The sequence below is a fragment of the Papaver somniferum genome, chromosome 5, assembly GCF_003573695.1.
Source record: "Papaver somniferum cultivar HN1 chromosome 5, ASM357369v1, whole genome shotgun sequence".
Taxonomy (NCBI): domain Eukaryota; kingdom Viridiplantae; phylum Streptophyta; class Magnoliopsida; order Ranunculales; family Papaveraceae; genus Papaver; species Papaver somniferum.
In genome coordinates this window covers 78,544,712-78,566,537 of record NC_039362.1, presented here as the reverse complement: position 1 = coordinate 78,566,537, position 21,826 = coordinate 78,544,712, and the positions used below count along the sequence as shown (strand labels likewise).

The 21,826-nt window shown below is 38.8% G+C and overlaps 1 pseudogene; it reads left to right on the top strand.

Annotated features, from left to right (window-relative positions):
• Positions 1–14,030: 14,030 nt before the first annotated feature.
• LOC113279214 lies at positions 14,031–17,577 on the top strand (annotated as a pseudogene).
• The last annotated feature ends 4,249 nt before the right edge of the window (positions 17,578–21,826 follow it).

The window sequence follows — 21,826 nt, the reverse complement described above, 5'->3', positions numbered from 1 at the left end:
TATTTTAAGATACTGGCAACTGAACCGAGTATGATTAATAAAATGGTGATCAAGGGATCGTCGTAAAATTATTAGTGTTCAAATATGGAATTATGAACCTTGGACTTGAAACCGTAATTCGATCAATTAATGATCAATTGATGGTTTATTGAAAATTAATCACTGGGTGAAGGAGGGACAGGCTACATGGGATGATGGGTCGACCATGTAGCACCCATATGCTCGAGTGAGCAAATACCAAAGTCTCTTGAAGACTAGTTGGTGAAAGGATGATTAAATGCTGGTTTAATCATTTATTCAAACAATGTTCATCTGAACCTTAGGTGATAAAACCTAATAAATTATGAAGAGATGAAGGACCGACCAAGGGGTCATGAAACCGGCACTGGATTCGCCTGAAACCTGGCACAACAACCAACACTGAAAGAAATATTAGGTCTAGTAGCTGTAAGATACAAGAGGCTACCAATAATATATCGATACAACTTTTGGTCCACTTTTGCTCCTTTCTCGTCTCTATGTAATTTACCAGTAGTGGGCATATGTGTTAATTTTGGAGAAGACTTATTCAGGCCGAACCTTGTCACAAGGTCACGAGCATACTTCTCTTGGGATAAGTAAATTCCATCCTTATGTTGTTGAATTTGTAATCCTAAGAAGAATTTTAATTCACCAACATTGCTCATTTCAAATTCTTTAGCAAGAGAGACTTGGAAGTCCTTTGGAAATTTTTCAGAAGTTGATCCATAGATGATATCATCTACATAGATTTGAGAAATAAACACATCTTTCCCACTCCATTTGGTAAATAATGTTTTTTCAGCTCCGCCTCTTGAAAAAAAATTTCTAATGAGAGAAGTGGTAAGTTTTTCAAACCAGGCTCTAGGTGCTTGTTTCAACCCATACAACGCCTTTTTGAGTTTTAGCACATGATCCGGGAAATCAGGATTTTCAAACCCCTTAGGTTGAGCGACATAGACTTCCTCCTTCAAAATTTCGTTCAGGAATGCGGATTTTATATCCATCTGAAACAACTTAACCTTAAGAAAACAAGCATGAGCTAACAAAATACGAATGGACTCAAGGCGTGCCATAAGAGCGAAGGTCTCATCAAAGTCAATTCCTTAAATCTGTGAATATCCTTGAGCGACAAGTCTAGCTTTGTTTCTGACAATCGTGCCAAATTCATCAGACTTATTCTTGAATATCCATTTGGTACCCACAATATTGATATTGGAGGGACAAGGTACAAGTTCCCACACTTCTTGTCTTTGAAATTGATTTAGCTCTTCATGCATTGCATTCACCCAAAAGGGATCGTTTAGAGCTTCATCAATATTCCTTGGTTCTACTTGCGAAAGATAACAACCAAAATTGCACATATTTTGAAGTTGTCCTCTAGTTTTGGCTATAAAATCTCTTCCTCCAATAATACTGTTGGGATCATGATTCCTTTGAACCCAGAGATGTCGTGGAGGGACACGTTCTTGTTCGTCAGAAATGCCTTGATCAGTGCTCTTCTCCTCGTCACTAGAAATGTCAGGATCAGTAATAGTTGGGATGACTTCAACTGATTCTGGAATTTCTTTGACTTTCTCATTTGTCTCAGTTGGAGGCAATTCAACAGGGGGATTATCATGACGAAAGTTATTAATGTCGTCGATGATAACATTAGCAGATTCCATCATGACTTGTTTTCTGAGATTAAACACTCGAAAACCACGACTATCGGAAGTATAGACAAGAAAGATACCTTCATCACTTTTGGTGTCGAATTTACCTCTATGTTCTCTATCTTTCAAAATATAACACTTACTCCCGAACACCCTGATATAGTGTAGGTTGGGTTTCCTTCCGTACCAAAACTCATAAGGAGTGTTAAGGGTTTTAGACCGTAAATACACACGGCTGATCAAATAGCATGCTGTAAAAACAGCTTCTCCCCAAAATATCAATGGTAAGTTTGTGTTATGGATTATTACCCTGGCCATTTCCTGAATATTCCTATTCTTTATTTCAGCAACTCCGTTAGCTTGAGGAGTAATAGGTGGGGAGTATTGTTGAATGATCCCCAGTTTGTCACATAATTCAAATACCTTGGTGTCTTTGAATTCAATTCCACGATCGCTTCTAATTTTCTTTAGTTTGCAACCTTGTTCGTTCTGGATCCTTTTAACAATAATCTTGAACTCACCAAGAGTTTCATTCTTATGAGATAGAAATGCAACCCAAGTGAATCTCGTGTAATCATCTACCATAACTAAAGCATACTTCTTACCAGCAACAATGGGTTGTTGAATTGGTCCGAAGAGGTCCATATGAATTAAATCAAGTGGAGCTTTAGTGAGAATATCTCGAGATGATTTATGGTGAACTTTCGTTTGCTTACCCTTCTGACAGGCACCACATACACCTTCAATCTTTGCATTGATTTTGGGAATGCCTCTAACAAGTTCTTTGTTAATGATCTTAGTTAGAAGACGATAATTGATGTGACCAAAATGTTCATGCCAAAGATGTGTAGATTCCACCTTAGTCAAATTGCAACGATTTTTAAACTGAGTATCTAGTAGATAACAGTTTTTTTTGCCACGAGTCCCTTGAAAAATTACTTCCCCAGTTTTGTCTATAATATCACATCCATTTGCATTGAAGACAACTCGATGCCCTTTGTCACAAATCTGACTAATAGAAAGAATATTAGCAGTTATACCTTTTACGTATACCACATCATGGATTTCTGGAACACCGGGAAGTTTGATCGTTCCCATCTTACTGATGTAGCAACAAATCCCATCTCCAAATGTTACAGGTCCTCCTTCATAGTCAATAGATGAAACAAACCATGTGAGATCGCCTGTCATATGTCTACTACATCCACTATCAAGAAACCATTGAAAAGGAGATGTAGATCTTAAAGCAAAGGCACCCATACTATTAGTACTTCTCTGTTTAGAGTTTCCTGATGATTTTGTATGTTCTTTCAGAGTAACAAAATGTCGTTTAGTTTTCTTACAAATATTACTTGCAACATTCATACTCTTTTGAAATGACATACAAACTTGTTGAACATGATTGGAAGAATCACAACAAAAATATGAGCCAAAGATTTGAAGTTTGTCTGAGTGGTTCCTAGTCATATCAGTTTTCACAACAACCGGTCGTTGAGTACTATCTGATATACGACTATTCTATAAAAAGGAACAACTGGAGTTTCTCAGACTCATCAACGGACCATTACTCGATATCAAATCCTTAAGAATTGTAATTTCGATAACAAGATCAGAGTTGATCCGGATTTGTTCATCCAACCCCTTTTGAAGAGTAACCAGTTTATCAGACTTTTTTCTATGATTGGTTTTTAAACCTGGTGCAGCGTCAATTGAGATTTTATGGTCCATATAGTCAGATCGCTACAAATACAGACTTTTGAGGTCTTGAACGTGTTTGCATGCTCTGATACCAATTGAAAAGCGGGGGTCTAACAACACCACCCAATATTTCGCTTAGCAATCTGTATGGACTAACTCCGAAATACTTTCTAGAGAATCAACTAGACAGTCAGACTCAATCTAGTTAAAAGTATCTCAAGGGGTTAATATCTCTCTCTTGTTTTGATTTAATCGAGCTAATAGAAATCAGCGAGTCCTAATCAAATACAAGGAATAACTCGGATGGTACCAAAGACCAATATCCGAGGATCAATCAATGTCAATCAACAACCAAAGGTTGGATTACTCTAATTGATGATCCAACACACAACCTGTATTATTTCAATTATAAAGATAAAACAATGTAATGTTGAAATTGAAATAACACAGACACCAGAAATTTTGTTAACAAGGAAACCGCAAATGCAGAAAAACCTCGGGACCTAGTCCAGATTGAACAGACACTGTAGTAAGCCGCTACAGACACTAGCCTACTCCAAGATAACTTCGGACTAGACTGTAGTTGAACCCCAATCATTCTCCCACTGATCCAAGGTACAGTTGTACTCCCTACGCCTCTGATCTCAGCAGGATACTACGCACTTGATTCCCTTAGATGATCTCACCCACAACTAAGAGTTTCTACGACCCAAAGTCAAAGACTTGATAACAAACAAATCTGTCACACAGACAAGTCTATCGAAGGATTAATCTGTCTCCCACAGATAAACCCTAAAAGGTTTTGTTCTGTCTTTTGATAGTAATCAAGGTGAACATGAACCAATTGATAATCCGGTCTTATATTCCCGAAGAACAACCTAGAGTTATCAATCACCTCACAACAATCTTAATCGTATGGTAGCGAAACAAGATATTGCGGAATCACAAACGATGAGACGGAGATGTTTGTGATTACTTATTATATCTTGCATATCGGAGATATAAATCTCAAGCCAATCAATATGATTGTACTCGTACTATAGAAGATGCAAGATCAAATCACACAACTACGATAAAGTAGTATCGGTCTGGCTTCACAATCCCAGTGAAGTCTTTAAGTCGTTAACCTGGTTTTAGAAGAAGAAAACCAAAGGTTAAAGGAGAACTGACTCTAGCACGCAGACTAGTATCACAAATAAGGTGTGGGGATTAGTTTTGCATTGGCGCTAGATGTCCCCTTATATAGTCTTTCAAATCAGGGTTTGCCATTAAGTTACATTGGTAACAAAACAATCAATATCCACCGTTAGATGAAAACCTGATTTTAGATTCAACCTAATATTTCTCAAATGTTAGATCGAAAACTTAGCTTGTTACACACAATTGAAATGCACGCTTCTAGGTTTGTTAACCGTACCCAAACGTATGCACTTGTTGGTTCAATAATAGTTAACCAAAAGGTTATCTATATGAGCATTTCATATCAACCATGTTCTTCTTCACCATAACTAGTTCACATGACTCAAATGAACTAGTTAGAGAGTTGTTTAATTGTAAAGAATTCTTATGTAACTACACAAGACACAACTGAAGCAAAGATGATTTGATTCACTCGAATCGGTTCATGAAATTTTATAGCCATGGTTTGCAAACTGCATTCCTTAGTCTTTTTAAGTTTAAGTTCAGAAATCATCTTCAGATATATAACCTTCTTAAGTTCGCAGACTTGGTTCGCAAACTTAAGTTACCGGGCAGAGTTTACAAACTCCAGCAGAAATTCTCGGGATGTGAACTTTGCCGGTTCGCGGACTGGGTTCTCGGACTGAGTTCACAGACTTAGCTTCACAGACTAGTTTGTCAACTCCAGCAGAAATTCTCGGGTTTGAGAACTTCGACAGTTCGCGGACTTGGCTCACGCCATTCTTCCGGTTCTCTTGATCAACAAAGTTCGCAAACTTTGGTTCAAGTAATAAGACTTATACATAAATGTGTTTCCATAATAATGCTTATGTCCACATTGGTTATGTAATCTAAACTCTCATTCCAATCATTGAAACATTCTTCATCAAAGCAATTTTCAAAGTGATTTAAACATATCATGACTTTCGTCACTAGGTAAAGATAAACTTGGTCGAAGCGAAAAACTTGCCAACACATATTTCGAGATATAAATAGGCGAGGTATACTCGGCTCGAAATACCAACTGTGTATAATCAAAGTCTATATATAGCATACGACTGTTTGTCTCAAGAAGTAGGAGATAAAATAGATAGACTTTTGATAAGTTCAAGTCTTCACATACCTTTTTGTCGAGAAGTTCCACCGGTTCCTTGAGTAGTTCTTCTTCTTGTATGATGAATCGCCATGAAGTCCTTGAGCTCAACTACACTTTCTATCCGAGACTTAGCTATAGTAAACTAGAAATCAAGACTTATAGTTTTGATCACTACATTGACAAACATACTTGAGATAGCAACGCATGCGAGTTCGACCGAGCAATGCTCTAACACTTTCCTAATTAATTATTATTTCCTTGATATGAAGGAAACACCATAAAACTGAGGAGTTTCTTTGAAACGAAGGAATTTTGTTCAAATGAGGGAATATTCATGAGATCAAGGAAAATAATAAAAATATGATAAAATATAAAATTGGGTGTGAGACTGGCCACGGCACGACCAGCCGGCCGGTGGGCACAGTCCCCAACGTCATGATTAATATTTTATTATTTATTATTTTCTTCATATTTTCCACAGGTTCATCGTTTCTTCGTGTTTTGGAATGCTCGTTCGTGCATTCAGGTGCTCGTCAGTGCATCATTGCCGAGTATACTTGCACCATTTTGGTCGGGTCTTACTCGATAGTGGCTCAGATGCCCGTACGTTGAATATTTATTACTAACCCATGAAACTCTGCTGGGAAAAACCATGAATTGAAGTAACGAAATATTATGATGTAATGTAGAATATTTTCCAGGAATTCGGTTAATGAATCTGATAATTTAGGAATAATTAATTGATGACTCTATACAAGTACGATCGCCTAGGAGCATTAATTATTCAGGAATTGAGTGATATGAGATTGTTGAAGCGTCGTACTTCTTCTATATAGTCAGGGAAAACATTGTTACATCCTGAAGAAGTTATTGCTCTATACTAGCAGGCAAGCTGTCTAGGAGCCGTCTAATCTTGCGGTTCTATATAGAATAACTTACTGAAATTGCTCAGTATTCATGAGATATGCTGTTGCCTCAGATGAGAGACTACACATCTACATATACTCTGAGAGACAGTATTATCAGTCAGAGATTCTTGTGGCATGAGCTTTCATGCTTAAATGAGATACATGAGCCTCAATACTCATCTGATTGCTGTATCAGGAGCATGTATAATTATGGTTTTATGATTTTATCCCTTGTCTAAAATCCACCATCTACACTAGGGACTGCTCAATCTCATCCCATTCCATACAACAATCTAAGATTCGGAAGATGGTTGAAAGGATGTCGCTTGTAACGAAGTACTTGAAGAATTGATAGCAGCGCGTCGGAAACAGAACGCCTCTCAGCCCGTTTACTTCACTCAAAGACTCCGGAATATTTTTCCCATTCAAGCATTCCAAGCATTTCATCATCGTAATCAGAAGGGAAAGAATGAGCCGATAAGATAAAAAGTTAGGATGAAAGCAATTCCATTCCAGTCAATACTCAGGAGTTTAAAAAACATTTTAGTTGCGACTCAGCAGTCCAGACTCCAAGCAACTTAAAGTCAAGGCCTCTCGCAATTGAGCGCAATGAAGTTTAGCAAATTTCGAAATCTACCTGGAGGCAATTGACGTATGATAGGAAGACGATCACTGCGTGCTTTGATACTTCGTTAAACAGGTCTTGCTCAAAGACCTAGCAGGCCTTTATCCTGGTAACATCTGTCTACCTTGCCTCATAAGTTTTATCTTTATTTGTCACCATCTAGTGCTTACCCCGCAATAATATCACTGTTACGTACTAAGCATGGGACTTAATGTTGATGGTGGTTTTTAGTTCAGGGATAAAATTGTAAAACCCTGTATTTAATGCGCCGTCATTCTGCAAAGAAGATTGAGCCATTTAAAAGTGATGAGTTCCCAAGCATCTTTACTTACATATGTTTTGAGCAATTCAACATATTTATATGAAATTTATTCAGAATGGCGTGTAGCAACAACCCCAAATGTTCTGTAAATTTTTGAGTATTTATTATATGCCATGTTCCCCAGTTGAACTCTTAATACTGACATGACATGACGACTAATGCTCGCTCCCAGCCGAGTAGCATGAATCTCCCGAAGTGTCAGGATTAAGATGCGTGTAGAAGTACTCAATCAGAGGCACGCAAAGTTATGCTTCCCTTTGATATTAAATTAGTGATTTTTTGTATCAGTATGCAAAATTCACCCAAAATTGATTGATTTTGCGGCAACCCGCAAAATTCAGTTCTTTAACCTAATTTATCAATTTGCAAAAAAATTAGGTTTTTGCGCTCTGCACAATATCTCGAACCCTATTGGTCGAGACCAAACCTAGGTAAGCTAGGAAATTAATCCGCCATGGACTAGTAGGAGAAAAATCCTACCAAAAATCAGAAAGCAAGAGATAAAAGAGGAGTTGTGGCAAATAGGAGCAGCAACAAGAGGAGGCGTCGCCGCGCCACATGGCTGGCCAGTTCGCCCTAACAGACACCACCTGTATCCGGATGGCCACGCTCCATGTTTCCCTAGCCGGACCCCCTTTCCCTTCGACCAATCAGGTCGCTCTAAATGCGCCACATGCATTTAGAATGAGGTCGTCCCCATGCTGCTTGTTGGCCCCCTTTCCATCGACCAATCAGGTCGCTCTAAATGCGCTACATGCATTTAGAATGGGGCCGCCCCCGTGCTGCTTGTCGGACCCCTTTCCATCGACCAATCAGGTCGTTCTAAATGCGCCACATGCATTTAGAATGAGGTCGGCCCCATGCTGCTTTCCGGCCCCCTTTCCATCGACCAACCAGGTCGCTCTAAATGCGCCACATGCATTTAGAAAAAGGCTGGCCCCATGCTGCTTGTCGGTCCCCTTTTCCATCGACCAATCAGGTCGCTCTAAATGCGCCACATGCATTTAGAATGAGGTCGGACCCATGCTGCTTAACGACCCTCTTTCCATCGACCAATCAGGTCGCTCTTAATGCGCCACACGCACTTAGAATGAGGCCGACTGATGGACACATTTTTGTGTCCGATTTGTCTCAACTCTATATATTGTTAGGGCTCATTTTTGTACTTATTATGGTGTTTTATGTATGTGTAGGTATTTTTGGCTAATAAACATTTTTGGAAAAATCGGCTCGAAAAGTTGCAAAAGGCGCCTCAGAAGGACACGTGCTATTCGGACCCCCAGTTTGGATAAGGGGTACCTCGATTACTAAGGGGCACCCTAATTGCTATTTACACCTCACCTGTTATTCGCACTCCTGGTCTGGATAAGGGGAGGTCATCTTCAACAATTCAAATCCTCAAATTTGGCGGGAAAGTTTTGGCAGCAAAGAACAGATTAAGGCTCAATTTTCGGGCGTGCTAGAGAGAGATTCAATGGATGAGTTGTGTTGGAATGGATTGGATTGGGCCAAACAATGTTGGTATAGTTTATCAAATGGACCGAATTGGATTGGATAATGGTCCGAAGCAAAACAGGGCATGTGGAGAGTTCTCAGAATTTTTCTTAGCATCGGAATTATCAGGTCTTGATTTAAACGATATTTTATCATTAGTTTTCTACAGTTTGATTTTGGAATGATACGGTACATCGAAACTGGGTTGGTAAGAGAGTTTGTTTCGAAAGAAAGAATGTTTCTACGTATATTTTGATTAAATAGGGAATACAGGTTAACTCGGACTCTGTTGGTTGTATTCTTGGAAGTTTCGTGCAGTAATGAACCATATATTCTGTTAGATTCGTATTAATCTTTATAGGGCATTTGGGAAGTTTTGGAAAGACAGAAGACGCGTTGAAAAAGAAGAAAAAGGGAAAGAAAAGTCTGAGACTTCTGATAAAAGAAAAAAAGATATTTTGAAGATTTTCTTAGCCTGGTGTGTGTATATAGCCAGTTGGGAGGTCAAGGAAGGTGTGGAGACTTTGGGGGGTACGCTGCAGAGCTAAGAATCAGGCTGCAGGAGGAGTTGCAGCAGCAGCAAGAAGAAAACGAAGCTGAAGAACATACAACTGTGCAGGACAGTCGTTCATAGGGTCTTAAGTTTCAAATTCTGTAACAGTCCATTAGTAACAATTATGTTCAATTTGCAACAATTCCTTGTAACACTCGATCTGTAACAATTATAACTGTTACGATTAAGCTACTTTCATTCTTTTCTCACATACCTTCAATAAAAAACACCTTTTGAGCCATGAGATATTATTTTGAGCGTGTTTTCACCATGAAGAGTTAAACCCCAACATTGGGATGACGGAGGAAGCCTAATATCATACTTGGGTAATTATATTTAATTCTTATATGACTTTTGCACTAATTAAAATTGAATTATGATTTTGATTAATTAGTTGTCATCTCGTTTGATGGGTCATGCTTGCTTAGATGTTTTGATGTCCCATGCTTAGGATTTACAACTAAAGTTTTGAGAATATACCTTGGAAAAAATAAGAGTCCATGTCTTTATTGATCTATAATTGTTAAAAGAATTAATATTTGAACCTTATGTTGTGAGTTTGGTGGAATTCTAAGTCCCAGTTTCTCCCGATACTGCTACCATATTTTTGTATATATTTATTAGAATTAGTATTTAAGTCTAGAATCGAGTCTACACAAGTCCGAGTTGAACGAACTTTATTTACCACTTGAAAAACTACATCAATTTTTGGCGTCGCCGACGCGGACTTGTATTTAGATTTGTTTTAGGTTTCTTTTTATTTTTATTATTTTTTGTTCTTTTTTACGCGTTTTGGTATTTTTCGATTCTTTTCATATTTGGAGCGAAGCTACAAGGGAAGAAAAAGTGTTATAAAAGGAAAGCATCGCCAAAGAATGAAAGAAAAGAGGAATCCGAAAGGAGTGAAGAAGAAGATTTTGTATATAGTTATTTTGTTTTATTTTTAGAAACTGTAAATTGGGTGTTATTTTTGTAATTTTTCTTTTCCTTTTTGGACATTTTTATTTTTGGACTTTTTGGACATTCTTGGACATTATTTTTAAACCCTAAGGAAGGGTCAAAATTAAATATCAACTGTTTGCAGGGAAGGACGACAATTACGATACTGTCTCGGCCCCTTGGGTTCGTACACTGACATCGGAGTCGGTGGCCTGAGTCGACTTCAACGGTTCATCGCCCGTCTGGTACGGGAGGTAAGAATCTATACACCCACGAATCCCCTGTCAATAGGTTTTATTTTGTGTGATAACTCACACCCCTGCAATAGAATGTCGAACTGGTATTACAATAGACAATACAACGAATATCAGACTGAGTTTCAAAATGGACGTTACTACTTTGACCATAGTGTGAATAATGGTTGGGAACATCAGCCTTTTGAAGGTTATGTTCCATACCATGGTGATCCCAATTATTATCCACACGCCAACCGGTCATACGAGCAAAATTTCTCTATACTAGAGTCAACACGTAAGTTAGCTGAGTCGACACGTAAGTTAGCAGAAATGAATAACTTAGTTATGGACGAAAGCAACGCAACGAGTGAACTTTATTTCCTAGATTCAATCAGGAAGTCATGTGAGTCGACTCAAAATATTTTGTTAGAGGCCCAGAACATAACTGCTCTTAATTTCCAATATAGTGTTTCCAATAGTACCTTTGAAAATGAAGATAATTATTCACATAATCAAGATGACGAGGATAAAATTGGTAACATTACTTGTTTAGATGAGGTTCAACCATTTTCATGTTATTATAATGATGATTATGATGAGGATAGTGTTAATGAAGAATTTGAAATAAGTAGGCATAGTGATCAGGAATTTGTTACTCCAATTGAGCTTAATAATGATAATGTTTCTAGTTCAAATCCAAATAATTTTAATAATTATTCACCTATTCAAAAGGACGAGGATTTGACTAGAGATACCCCCGTTTTAAACGATGTAGTATATCCTTTTGATTACGAAGCTAATAATGGTTTAGAGGAACGGGTTTTTTCTGAGAATACTGTTTTAGAGTCTAGCGATTTAGAAACATTAGTCTTAGACAAAGAAAGTGAACTCGTAGAGATGAGTGAGGATGAACCTAACTTAGAAGAATCAATTGACCATTTTCAGGAATCATATGACCTTGAAATTAGGGAAGTTGTGACTAGTCTTTCTAGAGACACTGAAAACTCTAAGTTTGGGGGTGATTATCATTCTCTATGTACTTTAACTATTAGAAAGGTCCCTCACTTGGGACTTGACATATGTGCCTCAACCATTTTACAAGATTATCTTCATACACGTTTTCCTGAACCTAGTGATGTCCATAAGGAAGTTCAGTTGTTAGAAACCCATCCTCTGGTTGATGTGGTTTACCCAGGCTATGATATCCAGATTGACTTTGTTTTCCCACCAAATATTTTTCGACCAATTGTGGGAACGTATAAGTTTCATATGTGTCAATTATTAAGTTTTGATACTAAACCTAATTACTTTAGGAGATTAGGGTCGACAAATTTTTTTAAGGAAGACCACCACTCTCATTGTGGTCAGCGATCCACAATTATTCAGGTTATTATTATGTGCTTCTAAGTTTTTACTTGAGTTTTTCCAGACTCTAATACCTGAACCGGACCTTAGCTTTGAGGAATTCCAGTGCATGAAAATATTTTATCTAGACCCTTTCATAGAGCCTGAACCTGAACCACATCTAGATGTAGTTGTCTTAAACAGGAAACTAGACAAGGGTGCGCTTTATTTGTTAAATTTCTTGGCATGTTGCAGATTCCTTTTACTTGTGATAGCTCTATTTGGTTTTGATGACCTACAGATATTTCGGATATTACTTTATGATACGAGGTGATTAATCCTTTCTTATGTCTGGCTGAAGACGTTAAACTTAGCACTTCTTGGGAGGTAACCCAATCTCATGCAACACGGTAATATCTTTCCTTATCTCTTTTATTTCAAACGGTAACAGTTTCTCCTTGTTCATGCTTTTAATTTTATCTTTAGAACATTGAGGACAATGTTAGATTTAAGTTTGGGGGTATGGGAGAAACTTTTTAGTCGCAATAAATAAATTCCAGAGCCTAGAAATTTATGCCTATTAAGGACTGCACTAACCAATCTAAGTGGATGGAAGCATTTTGGTTGTAGGAGTTGAGGAACCAATCTGATTAGATGGAAACATCTAAAGAGTCTATTCATAAAAACACAAAGCTCAGGTGTTAGAAATAACATGGTAGTTTCGCCATATCTCGTTGAGTCCTTTTCACTTCTGTTTTTATTTTTCTTTTTAAATATGTTTCTAAGTGATTTGGTGGGTCTCACGATTCAAGTTGTTACCAATGCTAGGGTGAATTAGAGTGATTGAGATACCATGAAAAAAAAAGGTTGAAAAAAAAGGAAAGAAATTGAGACCAGACCATTTGACCAAAAGGAATAAATTCAATAAAGTCGACCACTGGTAACCTTGTATATGCCAGTTGTGTTGACCTAGAGTTAGGTTATCGACCACTGGTTCCCTTGTATATACCAGTGTGTTGATATTAGTCAGACTAGTATCTCAATCCATTAGGATAGCTTCATTTTGGCGGAGGCCTTCAGACAGATATGGGAAACGCCGTTCACTTAGTAAACATCAAAACCATCTATGTTTTTCTCTATATTCATCTTCTTGATCTATCCATGTGATTAGTTTTGACTCCGGATATTGATGTCCATAGTGCGACTATCTGAGTAGAGCTCTGTCACTTATATATGAATTTTAGTATGCTTGAGTGCAAACTCGTGTACAACAATTGGAATTTCGCATCAGGGTATTTCCTCTTGTAGTCAATAAGTATGTCAACCAAGGAGATTCTTTAGTGCCTTCCAAGGTTCTGCGTAGATAGCTAAGGTCTGGAGTAAAGGTTTTGTGGGTATATCGCTTGTAAGCCCTCCCGAGACTATAACTCGGCCACTAGGGCCACCTAGGGGTTTAAAGGATTATTGCATACGCTAAATGCAATCGACGATGCCTGCGTCAGTGATTTAGGATTTTATTTTTCTATATTTGATTTGCTCGAGGACTAGCAAATAATAGGTTTGGGGGTATTTGATGGACACATTTTTGTGTCCGATTTGTCTCAATTCTATATATTGTTAGGGCTCATTTTTGTACTTATTATGGTGTTTTATGTATGTGTAGGTATTTTTGGCCAATAAACATTTTTGGAAAAATCGGCTCGAAAAGTTGCAAAAGGCGCCTCAGAAGGACACGTGCTATTCGGACCCCCAGCTTGGATAAGGGGTACCTCGATTACTAAGGGGCACCCTAATTGCTATTTACACCTCACCTATTATTCGCACTCCTGGTCTGGATAATGGGAGGTCATCTTCAACAATTCAAATCCTCAAATTTGGCGGGAAAGTTTTGGCAGCAAAGAACATATTAAGGCTCGATTTTCGGGTGTGCTAGAGAGAGATTCAATGGCTGATTTGTGTTGGAATGGATTGGATTGGACCAAACAATGTTGGTATAGTTTATCAAATGGACCGAATTTGATTGGATAATGGTCCGAAGCAAAACAGGGAATGTGGAGAGTTCTCAGAATTTTTCTTAGCATCGGAATTATCTGGTCTTGATTTAAACGATATTTTATCATTAGTTGTCTACAGTTTGGTTTTGGAATGATACGGTACATCGAAACAGGGTTGGTAAGAGAGTTTGTTTCGAAAGAAAGAATGTTTCTATGTATATTTCGATTAAACAGGGAATACAAGTTAACTCAGACTCTGTTGGTTGTATTCTTGGAAGTTTCGTGCAGTAATGAACCATATATTCTGTTAGATTCGTATTAATCTTTATAGGGCATTTGGGAAGTTTTGGAAAGACAGAAGACGCGTTGAAAAGGAAGAAAAAGGGAAAGAAAAGTCCGAGACTTCTGATAAAAGAAAAAAAAGATATTTTGAAGATTTTCTTAGCCGGGTGTGTATATATAGCCAGTTGGGAGGTCAAGGAAGGTGTGGAGACTTTGGGGAGTACGCTGCAGAGCTAAGAATCAGGCTGCAGGAGGAGTTGCAGCAGCAGCAAGAAGAAAACGAAGCTGAAGAACATACAACTGTGCAGGACAGTCGTTCATAGGGTCTTAAGTTTCAAATTCTGTAACAGTCCATTAGTAACAATTATGTTCAGTTTGCAACAATTCCTTGTAACACTCGATCTGTAACAATTATAACTGTTACGATTAAGCTACTTTCATTCTTTTCTAACATACCTTCAATAAAAAACACCTTTTGAGCCATGAGATATTATTTTGAGAGTGTTTTCACCATGAAGAGCTAAACCCCAACACTGGGATGACGGAGGAAGCCTAATATCATACTTGGGTAATTATATTTAATTCTTATATGACTTTTGCACTAATTAAAATTGAATTATGATTTTGATTAATTAGTTGTCATCACGTTTGATGGGTCATGCTTGCTTATATGTTTTGATGTCCCATGCTTAGGATTTACAACTAAAGTTTTGAGAATCTACCTTGGCAAAAATAAGAGTCCATGTCTTTATTGATCTATAATTGTTAAAAGAATTAATATTTGAACCTTATGTTGTGAGTTTGGTGGAATCCTAAGTCCCAGTTTCTCCCGATACTGCTACCATATTTTTGTATATATTTATTAGAATTAGTATTTAAGTCTAGAATCGAGTCTACACAAGTCAGAGTTGAACGAACTTTATTTACTACTTGAAAAACTACATCACCGACCCCATGCTGCTTGCCGACCCCCTTTCCATCGACCAATCAGGTCGCTCTAAATGCGCCACATGCACTTAGAATGAGGCCGGCCCTATGCCGCTTGTCGGCCCCCTTTCCATCGACCAATCAGGTCGCTATAAATCCACCACACGTATTAAATAAAGCCAAACTGCGCCAACACCTAGTGATCGTCACGTCAACATAGACACACACACTAATTATGGATTTAACATGCCAAAGCCTAATTTGGTTAAGACTGCTATGCCGTCCCATGCCAAATAATGACACCTAAGGCATTAAGCTTGATACGGAAACTAGAGATAATATTGTTGGGTCATATTTGGATCTAACACCAACATGCCAAGATATAGTGGTCGCGCCATTACGCCACTATGCCACTGATAGGCGCTAACGAGATGTGGCCATAATCAATGGCCACCCTCTTTCATAAATTACAATCTCGACCGTCCAACTTCGCCAGCCGAATTGTCGGACCTAGATTAAATCTTAGGCTATCAACCAAGACTAACTTAATAGCGCCACACGCTATTTCTTGCAGCAAGTCTCATGTTTTAGATCGCCACACATGATCACCTGCCGCCTAGTTTGCATGCGATTGGTCAGAATAACTAGGTCTTGCACACAAGACCCACTCAGCAATCTGCTGCATATTTTCTACGAAAATACTCGAGACATCAAACATGTCACAAACTGGGGGATGCTCACTGGGGTGTTGGTCTGGCGGTTTACAGCGTGCGGCATGCAACGCGCCCATTACGAGAAAATGTCAGGAAAAGGCAGACGGTTAGTGAGCAGTAAGTGAGTAGTGGGTGTAAGGCTGACCAGTCTTCCCTCGTGATGGAAACATGATGGTCACCACATTTTACACGACTCCACTTCTCCACTACTTAACTGTCTCCACTTCCTACGAGATCAGGTATGCTCAATCATGACTTGTATAAATAGGTTTTCGACCTATTTCGACAAAAAAAAAGAAAACAAGTGATCAACACAAGTATCTAGAAAACACCGAGAACTGATAAGCTTACATTCTGCAAGACAGTTCCACATTCTGATACAAGTCATAAAACAACCACACCTTCATAATTCAACATTTTGATCTCAAACACTTTCTTAGCTTCCCTCCATAAGATCAACCCTTCTCCTTCACTTTGTGACCGAATTGAATCTGGAACGACCATTTCTTGGTTTAGGCCAGAGTCTTACAGATTGATCTCTCGAATCTAAAAGTAATCATGTGCAGTACATTTGTTTAGGGTTTGAATTCGTTTCTCATCAACACACCCAAATCTACCAAAAACGGTAGAATCAGTTTTTACCCTCAAACACCAGTTAGCTAGACTTTGGAGCACTTATAAAAACAACTCGAAACACAAATGCACAACCCGAAACCACAGATTAAATGTCTCACCTTGAGTAAGATAGATTGAGCACTGGGAGCACTTGTACAGAATTGGTAAGATACTTGGTACACCTGAATATCTTAGAACAAGAAACTTTTAATAGCGAAGTTGAGAAGGTTTACTCGCTTAAATCGGTCGGTACTCTACTTTTAAGAGATGCAGAGATGTATGGTGCCGATGATACTAGGCATGGCTCAAAAAGATTTCATGGTTGCATCGCAGGATATCAAAGAAGTTTTTGGAAACGGAAGTGCGAAAGCATTTGAGAAAGGAATGGGAATGGATATATGGAAGTATTTAAAAAGCTACAATGCTTTTGGATTCTCTTGTTGATATTGGTGGAGGAAATGGAACAACAATCATGGCAATCTAAAAATATTTTCCACATCTAAAATGTACACTTTATGATCTTCCTCATGTTACTGCTAACTCTCACGATCACCCTAATATCGAAAAAGTTCCCGGTGATATGTTCAAGTTTGTTTCCAGTGCTCAATCTATCTTACTCAAGGTGAGAAATTTAACCTAGTACTCTTCTAAAGATGACCCACTTTTTTTTTTTAAAGATGACCCTTCATCTTGCATGACTGGAACGATAAACATTGTGCCAAGATTCTAAATAAATGCAAGGACGCAATGCCCAAAGAGACGAGTAAAGTAATCGTAGTGGATGTAGTACTTCTAGAAGAGTTTGAAGATGAACTTACAAAGGCAAGATATGATTCTATATATGGATATGATGGTGAATACTGGTTTTAGGGAGAGAACTGCAAATGATTGGGAAGTTTTGTTTAGAAGTGCAAGGTTTGGGTCTCATAAGATCAGACTCATTCGCGCTATTCAGTCTGTCATTGAAGCCTTCCCATAGTAAAATTAATTAAGCTCTATAAAAAGATTACTACTTTGCTTCTTTCTCTAGGAAGCGTGTATATATAATGTGATTCACGTGTCAACAATAAGTCACCTTCACTTGAGGAGATGGTTCCGGTGTTTTGTTTTCTGATCTGTATTTAAATAAACTGAATTCCCTAATATTTCAGGTACCAATATGTCATGTATCAAAAATAAAATAAAATTGTGGTACATTGATAAAGTTGTTAGATGGTGATACAAAGTGTCTGAGTTCAACATTGGCTAGTATCTGATCAGTATGGGGACTAAAATAAATAAAAAACACATTGATTAAAAAAGTAAGAGGGGACTAACATAAATAAAAAACAAACACTGGTTAAAAAAATAAGAAAAAAAATTGGCAGCGTGATGTGAAGAGGGGTCACCAACCAAATGGAGAGTTTTTATAAAAGGATCATGCATAAAGGGGATATAACTAGATTTCGGGAAGACCAGCGGTTAGGTGAATGGACTCCAGGAGATGACATAAAGGATGCTTTCTAAGACAAAGATTGAACAAATTTTACTATAAGTGTGTTTATGGATAAAAACTGTTTCTGCTGGTTTTGGTAAATTTGGGTGTGTGGATGAGAAACAAATCTAAACCTAAAACAAATGCACTACACGAGAGTACTTTAGATTCAAGAGATCAATTTGTATAATCCTGGCCTAAACCAAGACATGGTCGTTCCAGTCTTGCTTCGGTCACAAAGTGAAGGAGAAGGGTTGGTCTTAGGGAGGGAAGCGAAGAAGGTGTTGAGACCAGAATGGTTAGTTCTGAAGGTGTGGCTATTTTATGACTTGTATCATAATTTGGAACTGGCTTGCGGAATGAAATCTATCAGTTCTTTGGTATTTTTTGGATACTGTGTTGTTGTTCTAACCAAAACTTGTTGTTTTTTTGAAATAGGTAAAACCTATTTATACAAGTCATATTGAACGCACCCTGATCTCGTAGAAAGTGGGAGTGATTGAGTAATAGAGAGGTAAGTTATGTGTAAATGCCAGAGACCACGTTCCCACTATGGAAGAAACGGGTTAGTTTATACCCACTACTTCTTACCGCCACTAACTGCCCTGCTTTCTGACACTTTCTTATAATGGGCGTGTTGCACGCCGCACGCTGTAAACCGCCAGACCAATACCCTGATGAGCATCCCCCAGTTTGTGACATGTTTGATGTCTCTAGTGTTTTCATGGAAAACATGTAGCAGATTGCTATGTGTGGAAACTCAAAGTCAGGAGACTTTCCACAGGAGAATAGCATGTGATGCTATTAGGCATGTCTTAGTTGGTCGCCCAAAACTTGCCACAGGCCTGACAATTCTGTGGAGAATTTGTACGGCTGAGATCGTAACTCATGAGAAAGGGTGGACATTGATTATGGACACATTCTGTTGGCGCCTGATGGTAGCACAGTGGCGTCATTGGCTCATGCCAATGGCTTAGTGGCATATAGCTGCATGCCAGTGGCATAGTGGCGTCTGGCGTAGCCATATCAGCTATTTTGGCATATTGGTGTTAGACCCAAATATGGCTCCGGCAACATTGTCCCTGTTGCTATATCAAACTTAAGGCCTTAGGAGAATTACTTGACATAGTTTGCGTGGCAACTTTAGCTAAATTAGGGTTTGTCATATCGAAACGCTAATTAGCGCGTGTGGCATGGCCGCGGTACGGTGGCACTTTATGCAATCGGTGCCATGGCCACAGTAAAGGAATTATGGCAGGCCATAATATGGAAATAACCACAAGCGCAAGGATGGCCACGGGTGATTATAGAATGACGCCGTTTTTAGGGTTTTTCGGGTCCCACATGGCTCGTGGCATGTTGTAGAGACAAAGTGGCGTAATTGGGCCACGACTGGAAATTAGGGTTTCGACTAACGCCACTAAGGAAGAGCCGTGTTTAGAATACCCTAATTGGAATATGTTATGGCATTTGTCCACGGACAAGAAGTGGGTTAGTACGTTATGGCATGTTGACACGTTCGACATGCTACTACGACAAAGTGGCACGTTTGGCATGTTCGGCATGCTACTGCTGCAAAGTGGCACGTTTGGCATGTTCGGCATGCTACTGCGGCAAAGTTGCACGTTTGGCATGTTCCACATGCTATTGCGGCAAAGTGGCACGTTTGGCATGTTTGGCATGCCAATTAGGGTATTGGCGCGGCTTTGGAAAGCCAATTTGGCATTGTGACCATCTGGTACAATTTTGCCTCTTTTAATACTGTGGCAGGTTTAGAGCGACATGATTGGTCAATAGAAAAGGGGGGCGACCAAACGTGGGCGTGGCACACTTCTAGTGTGCGTGTGGCGGATTTAAAGCGACCTGATTGGTTGATGAGAAATAGGATCGGAAAGTATGGGCCCAGCCACAACTCATGTGTGTGTGGAGGGTTTAAGGCGACATGATTGGTCGACGGGAAATAGGGGCCGGTCGAGTAGCATGGGGTGTGGCCACTTGCAAGTGGCGCCGACTGGACTATGGCATGGCCACACCTCCCTTTGTTGCTGCTCCTATTCCGCGGCTCCTTTTATTCCTTGTTTTCTGATTGTGGATAGGATTTTGCACCTACTAATCCATGGCGGATTAATTGCCTAGTTCGCCTAGGCTTAATTTTGACTGGCGAGGTCTAATATACTGCGCAGGGCGTAAAACCCTAATTTTGCAAATTAGTCAGGGTAATATCTAAATCTTGTGAATTATCACAAAATTGATTGAATTCTATGTGTTAACGTAGAGTTCTTTAAGTTTATTGCCAGCGAGCAATATGCTTTCCGATTGAGTACTTTTATGCAAGGACCTTAACCTTGATACTTGGAAATTCGTGCTACTTTGTTACGAGTGAACACAAATTGTCATGCCATATAAATATTAAGGGTTCATGCGAGGAACATAGCATAGGAAAAATACTCGGCAGGCTCCGGCATTAGTGAGTAATGCGGCTAGGAGCTTATACACTCATTAGGCTCTATACTAGTGAACAATTCATCTAGTAGCTTGAGTTTCAATATAATATGAAGAGAGACATAGGCACTCATCAGATTTTGATATATTCTCCAAATTCCCTGCGGAATATAGACGTCTAAATGTCTACTACATCTGATGTCGGGTCAGGTAGTGTAGATGGTGGATTTTCGACAAAGGCTAAAATCGTAAACCCATAATTATACGAACTTCTGATCCAGCAATCAGACGTGAGTATTGAGACACGGGTCTCTCATCAAATCTCTGACTGAGAATACTTTCTCTCAGAGTACATGCAGATATGTAGTCTCTCGGCTAGACAACAGCATATCTCATGAATACTAAACACTTCAGTAATTATTTCTATATAGAATCACGAGATTGTCGGCTCTTAGACAGCTTGCTCTTCTAGTATAGAGCAATAACGTCTTTAGGGTACAAACAACAGTTTTCCCTGACTATATAAAGGGTATGAAGCTCCAGCAATCTCATGTCAGAATAATTAATGCTCCTAGACAGCTTGCTCTGCTAGTATAGAGCCATAAGTTAATTATTCCTAAATTCTTGGATTCATCCACTGAATTTCCGAAAATATTCAAATATTTTCGCAATATTTCGTTACTTCAATCTATGGTTCTTCCCAGCAGAATTCCATGGGTTAGTAATAAATATTCAACGCACGGGCATCTGAGCTACCTCCGAGTAAGCCCCGACTCAAATGGTGTAAGTGTACTCAACGATGATGCACTAACAATAACCGCATGAACGAGTATTTCAAAATACGACGAAACGATGAACCTATGCAAAATAGGAAGGAAAATAATAAATAATTAAATATTGACCAAGGTGCTGAGGGATTGGGCTCACGTCGTGGCCAATCCCACGCCAGTTTTATATTTTATCATATTTTTTGTTATTTTCCTTGATCTTATGAAAATCCTTTCATTTGAACAAATATCCTTCGTTTTGAGGAAACTCCTCAGTTTCATGGTGTTTCCTTCGCACCAAGGAAATAATATAAAATTGGGAAAAACATTGTGGGGTCGTGATTATTGGCCAACCGGCCATGTCTTGATCCCGTCCGGCCCCACACCTCATGGTTCCTCATTATTTTATTATTATTTACCTAATCTCATGAAAACTCCTTAATCTCATGGTATTTTCACAAAACCATGAAAATATAATATAAAATTAGGGAAACTCGTGGGACCGTGCCCAGCCGGCCGACCATGCCTCAGCCGGTCCCACACGC